The following is a 6,862-nucleotide window of genomic DNA, read 5'->3' as shown; positions in this document are numbered from 1 at the left end:
GTTTTGTTATTTAGTTTGTTTTTTTGACGAGTAAAATAGCTTTTCATGCTCAGATTTAGTTGATAGGTTGTTAACAGAAAAAGCTTCAAGAAAAGGGCCAACAAACATCTGTGGTTTCACCTCTCCCTCAGTGGGATCAGGAGCTGTGACTAGGATGACTTTGCTGCCCACAAAAACACTGATTTTGCTTTGTCATGCAATCACTAGTGTTTGATTTTCATGTGTAGAAGTTGGTTACAAGTTCAAACTTTCATTTGCTTATTTGCATGAGTTAAAATACATGGTTTCATTGCAGGTCACACTTCTGTTCATTCTCTTTACTAACAGCTAGCAAATTAGGTCAACGTAACTAGGTCTTTGAATTCATAAGTCTTTGTTGGTTCAGATTGGAAAAACGACTTGCAGAGCACCTGTACCACTCCTTCATCTGCTTATTCTCCATCAGCACCATCCACTCCACCCTCTACTTAGAACCCTTGCTTCACGTTTGCCATTCGCTCCCAAAACCCTAATTTTTGTGCAACATTGCTTCACTCTCCCTTGAACAAATCCAATCGCTCCTTAGCCTCATCCACCAAGTCCTAGGCCTCTTCACACCCCTATTCCACCTCCATACTCATTCCTCCACCTTTTTCCCTCCATCCATTCTCCAAAATCCTCTTTTCAGAACATCCTGTAGAAATCTCTGAACATCCTGTAGAACCCCTGCAGACTTCCTGTAGAAGCTCATAAACACGGTTGCATGGCATCCAGACTTTGTGAAACTCTCAGAAATAATGTTAGGGATCCCTCAGACCCTCTCTGTACCATCCCAACCTTTCCCAAAGCATTTCATCCCTTGATCAATCCCTGCACAGTGGAAAACTAGTTAGAAGCACATGCATGATAATTTCAACAACTTAAGCAGAAATACAAAAAGACGTTTTCTTCAGATAGTGATAACTTAGACACATGCATTTTACCTTCCTAGAAGTAATGGCATCTCTTCTCGTAGTTTGCATTCTCTCTTTTGCATCAGTAGGACTAGTTGGTAGAATTAGGGTTTGCTAGGGTTTGCTAGGGTTTGTATTTCTTTTTGGCTTTCAGTTTCTTTCCGCAAGTAGATCAGCTTCCTTTGAGTTAGCTTTCGTCCATCAGTTAAAAAGCTTCTTCTAAGAGCTCATAGAAGTTGGCTTGAGCCCCTAGCGGACATGTGCCAGCTGACCAAGTGACAGCTGCGGCAAGAGCTAGTACTTGTGCATACAACACCGTCCCTTCCAAGTTTGTTACGAACTACCGGGTTGATAAAATTAGAGATAGGAAGCTCCAGGAGTTGTATCATTATTGCTACAATACTGGAGCCCACCATCTTTTTGGTGCCGTTGCCGGGGAAGCGTCAGAGTATTGGTGATTGTCGCTTTTCTTCCATTTACCACTACAATCTTCTGCTAAGTAGTTTATTTCATTTCCATTATGCAATTTCGTTTATGCAAAAGTAGATTAGCATTTCTCGCTTTCATAGATTAGCATTTCAATTCCGCAATTTCATTTCTGCAAGCGTAGATTAGCATTTCAATTCCGCAAGTGTAGACTAGCATTTCATTCCTGCAATTTCATTTGAGCAAAATAGATTAGTCCTTTCCTGCTTTCATTTCAATTCCGCATTTTCATTTTAGCAAGATAGTTAGTTTCAGTTCAATCTATTTCGGTTTTGCAAGTAGAAGTAGAAAAAAGCAAAAATCAAGCAAAAAGATTTCATTTCATGCCTTGTAGGAGTAGAGATAAGTTAGAAAAATGATTGCAAAACACCCCCACTGCTTCACACAGCCTTCTCTCTTCTTTGATGGCTGTGACTAAGAAGAACCCCTGGGTGGACATCAAGGCATATTTAAAGAACCTCTAGGGGAGAAGAAGAAGAAAACATTCCTCTAAGCGAATGGCTACAAGCAGAAATGTTGGGAGCAACATCTTGTCCAGAGATGAATTTGAAAATCAGATCAAAGATTTCAAGAGTGATATGAGGCAGTTTCTTGCCATGCAACTGGATACCTTGCGGATCCAAAAGAAGCAAGAAGAAGCCAAGAGGGCTTTGGCCATTTTTTGTCCTAGGTGCACTACAAAGCATCCTAAGAACGAATGTCCATTGTACTCCATAGAAGTGTGTTTTGTCTGTGAAGAATACCATCCTACAGATCAGTGCCCTTCCTTACCCAGATTCAAAGTTGCATATCAGAGAGCCAAAGGAGCCACTGAATCACTCTATTACATGAACCAAAGTTGGCCGCATAGACCTAGATCTCATCAGTGGGAACTGCAAGGGACATCCGAGACCTATTATGACCCCTATCAAGCCTCTTTCATGCCTTCTTGGGGACCACCTGCTCATCCTTCTTGGTTCACACCTCCTCCTTGTTCCTTCCCAGATCCATATTATGCCCAACCAGTTGCTCATTCATTTCACTCTTATGCTCAGCCACAGCCTCAGTGGAATGCACCTTATCAGGAGTGGAGGCCCCAGTATAACTCTCATCCTGCTCATTTTCCTCCACCACCTGCTCATCCACAACCATCGCCTCCTCCTCCACCAAGGCAACCCCAAATGCCTACCCAACCACAATGCCATCCATCTCCATCTCAATTTCACACCTCCACTCAACTACCCGTACCATTTCCAAAGCCATACAATGGAGTAGCTCAACCCAATTGCAAAGCTGAGGCACAACATATCCAAATGACTCCTCTTGAGCTCAATGATCTTCACCATAGCTCAGGAGAAGCATTGGAAAAAAGAGATCATCTTGAAATCATTGAAGGATCACATCCAGCAAAAGAATATTCAAAAGAGGAGATCAAAGAACCATGGGCTGCACTTGATGAAGAGAAGAGATCAGAATCATAGATCGAGAAAAATTCCTCATGGTTACCATCAAATCTTCCATGTACTCAAGAGAAAGATCTGCAAAAGGAGGAAGATGAGAAAGTCATGATAGAAAGTGACATGAAGAATGATCCAGATCAGCACAAGGACCAAGGATATCAAAGCTATATTGAGACATGGTTCCAGACAGTCACTAAGTTGCAGCAGTACTCTCCTCCTCAGCTATGTTTTGTACTTTCAAAGTCAGATCATTTTGTCTCTGAGATCTGGATACCTATCAAAGCATGCATTTCCAGCCTTCCCATCATTTTTTCTCTAATATTGATGTGCACATGGCTCCATTGGAAGTATTCTTATACTTGAAAATGATTTTGTTTTTCAAGTAGGGTAGGGTAGAAAAAAAAAAAGAAAAAAAGGAAAAAGAAAAAATGAAAAAAAGGAAATAGAAATCTAAGGTGAAAACCTCCTCGGAGGTGCCTTAGATTGGCTCATTGATTGAAAACCTCCATGAGGTGGTCAATGGGTTGGAAAAAAAAGAGAGAAAAGAGAATAAGATCTCTGGGTGAAAACCTCCCTTGGAGGCGCCCAGGGCAGGCAATTAGGGTGAAAACCTCCATGAGGCGCCCTAGTTGTTTTTCAAAAAAAAAAAAAAAAGAGAAAAATAAAAAGAAAAATAAAACTAATTCCATTGGCTAATTGCAAGTTGCAAGAAGGATGTTTCATGACAGGAGGAGCACTCAAATCAATGTTAAAGGAATCTTTTTTGTGCCTTCTACAGGAAGCTCTGTATTTCTACAGGAAACATCCTGTAGAACCTTTGGACGAGCCAAATCCAATTTCAAAAGTGAATCTAATGGTGGGAATCTGTTGATTAGACTTGCAAGCACTTGTGTGGCCATCCCTTGCCTTTCTCCATCATTTTTTCCACCTCATTATGCTTCTCATTGTGCTTCTACAGGAACTTCCTGTAGAAATTGTGGGAAACTAGACATGGATTTCAAAAAGTGGTTTGGCGAACATGGTAGCTTCCTCAAGGGTTCAGAAGTCCTCATGCAATCTTCCAACTCCTCCTCCATCATCTCCATACCTGCATCACAGCCCAAGCTCAGTTTTTCCTTCCATGCAAACATTTGCAAAAAGCCTTGAGGCAAAAATCCATAGAACAAAATTTGTTTTTGCCATAACTTGAAAACCATGCATCCATTTGACAAACCGTTTTATGGGGAATTGTACAAGGGTGATGGCAACATGCTTGAGCAGTTTCAGCCAATTCCAGTGCACGGTTTCCAAGAAATTAGCCTCCATCACCATCAGCCATTTTTTAATTTTCTCTATAACCGTGCATCCGTTTCAAAACCTGTTTCATGGCGATATGCATATGAGTGATGGTAACCTACCCAAGCAGTTTCAGCCGATTCCGATGCACGGTTTCCGAGTAATCGATCTCTGAAATCTTTAGCCATTTTCCATTTTTCTCGAAATCCGTGAATCCATTGATCATGATTTTGCTATGGGAGATGCATAATGATGATAGAAACATGCTCCGCAAGTTTCAGATCGATCCGCTTTGCCGTTTGGGAGAAATGGCAAAAACAAGTTCTGGTTTTGTGACCATGCAGCAGCAGCAACTAGAAGGTGCAGATCTGAACGTGGAAACAATTGCATGCAGCTCAGATCCGACCAGAGGACACCTGCATAAGAAAAAAACAATCAAAGATTAGCAGCCAAGCCACATGCAATCAGAAAAACCAATGCATGCAGCAATGACAGGCCACAGCAGCTTCACAAGCAGCCGTTTGACTTCAGGTACGTGACTAAACTCGTTCCTCTATTCGCATGAATGTAATTCGTAAACAGCATGAGCAATGAGATGGTTGGATTTAGAAAAATCGGTGGCCAGCTAACTGGCCACCCTCATCCAGTTCAACAGCGCTTGGTGGGTGAATGAGACACGTGCGCTCAGCCATCTCAGGAAGAAAATTGAAAACAGGTAGTGATGGACAGTTAAACTTCAGCGTGATTGATGGATGAGATTACAGGCAGAGGACTACAGTTCGTAATTACACTACAGTGGGGACCAACAGTCTGCATGGGGCCAACGTGCAGTTGGCCAGCTCACCCTCCATCAACGGAAATATTCATAATGGCCAATCGAACTCTCACCGATGTTGTTTCCAGTTTATCACATTTCTTGCAGCTGCAACAAGCTCCATACCAGCCCCATAGCAGCAAACCAAGCTTTCTCAGCCATTTTTTTTCTTAAACCCACCTATGCAAGGGCGTTCTACAGAAAACGGGTGGGTCTTCTACAGGAAGTATGACACAGTGTTTTGGAACAAAGAAACCTGAGCTTTCCCTCATCAGATTTGGAGTTCCGAGAAGGGTAGGCTCGAAAGAACTCTTCCACGCATGATATATATTTTGAAAGGTGGTGAATTGAACTATCTGGAGCAGGAGAATTAGAGACCAGTTTGCCTGTAAGTCAAAAATAGTAGTGTGATTGTGTTTTGCATGGAATTTCTCAGTTTTTCTGCATCTCTCCACGTTTCTGGTCTAAAATTCTCTTATAAAGAAGGCATATGCAGCTGTGAGAGCCAGCCTATGGATGTAACTTTTAAAATTTTCATATCTAAATTTGCCCTGAGAAGAAAACTTGGTCTCTGTCCTCTCTCTGTAGAAGTAAACTCTTCCTCTCATAACCAGATAGCTGAAGAATTCTTAATGTCCTTCAGATCTCTTTCTGCCAAAAAAAAAAAAAAAAGGAAGAGAACAGAAGAAAAAACGTGGTTAGGGTCTTTTGCATGCATGAACATAATTGTTAAAATAGAGTAAGGTATCATATCAGAATTTTATGCAGGTGATCCAGGATTGTAAAGGGATTATGTCACAGATCCAAGCTAGTTTGGAGATGTCTAAATCGAGAACAGGAGAAGGAAAATATGGTGCATTTCCTGTGTCCCAGACTATTACAACAGCTCTCATTATTGCAGCTTGGTACTCTTCCAATATTGGTGTGCTATTGCTTAATAAATGCCTACTTAGTTTTTGGATGTAGATACCCAATATTCCTCACAATGTTGCACATGTGTGCCTATTCATTTTATGGTTTTCTGGCAATTTCATGGTTAGAGATTGTACCAATGCAGTTCATCATCTCCAGGAGGCAGTTTCTTGAGATATTGGCACTGAGCTTCATTTTCTCCTTCTCGGTTGTTTGTGGCAATATTTCTCTGCGCTATTTGCCAGTCTCCTTCAATCAAACTATTGGGGCAACAACTCCCTTCTTCACAGCAATATTTTGCATTTATAATAACATGTAAGAGGGAGTCTTCTGTGGTTTATATGGGCTTGGTGCCTGTGGTGTTCGACACTGTTATTGCAAGCAATAGTAAGCCATTATTCCACCTTTTTGGCTTTTTGGTTTGCCTAGGATCAACTGCTGCCAGAGCATTGAAATCAGTTGTTCAGGGGCTCCTGCTTACCTCTGAGGCAGAGAAGCTTCACTCTATGAAGTTGCTCATGTACATGGCACCAATTGCTGCGCTGTTATTGCTTCCTGTTACTCTTTTTGTGGAAGGTAATGTAGTAGCGATTGCTATTGAAAAAGCCAGAGAAAACACCTTTATCATATTCCTGTTGCTTGGAAACATGACCATGGCTCATCTTGTGAATTTAACCAACTTCCTTGTTACAAAACATACGAGTGCCCTCACGTTGCAGGTTTTAGGAAATGCCAAGGCCACCATTTCTTCCATATGATTGCATATACTTGCACACTCATAACAAGGCTGAGAATTCAACAGGAAAAGCAGCAGGCCGTGAGGAAGAAGAGCAGAAAGGAGGAGAAGATGAAGGCTGCCACAGCACAGTTCAAGGAGAAAGCACCCTCAGCCAAGCAGGCTAAGACAGTGCCGACTGTTTCTACAGGAAGACAGAGAAGTTAGCAGACTGTTTCTACAGGAAGCTAGCAGACTGTTTCTACAGGAAGCCAGCGAACTGTTTCTA

At 41.7% G+C, this 6,862-nt stretch overlaps 1 pseudogene; it reads left to right on the top strand.

Moving 5' to 3' along the window:
* Nucleotides 1-6,199: 6,199 nt before the first annotated feature.
* LOC149155314 (putative sugar phosphate/phosphate translocator At1g12500 pseudogene) lies at nucleotides 6,200-6,616 on the top strand (annotated as a pseudogene).
* Nucleotides 6,617-6,862: the final 246 nt, after the last annotated feature.

This window comes from Pinus tabuliformis, chromosome 9 (genome assembly GCF_031772625.1).
Source record: "Pinus tabuliformis cultivar Carrire ecotype Pingquan chromosome 9, CPIR1, whole genome shotgun sequence".
NCBI classification, from domain to species: domain Eukaryota; kingdom Viridiplantae; phylum Streptophyta; class Pinopsida; order Pinales; family Pinaceae; genus Pinus; species Pinus tabuliformis.
The sequence above is the reverse complement of the archived record's forward strand: the minus strand, read 5'-3'. Positions and strand labels throughout refer to the sequence as shown.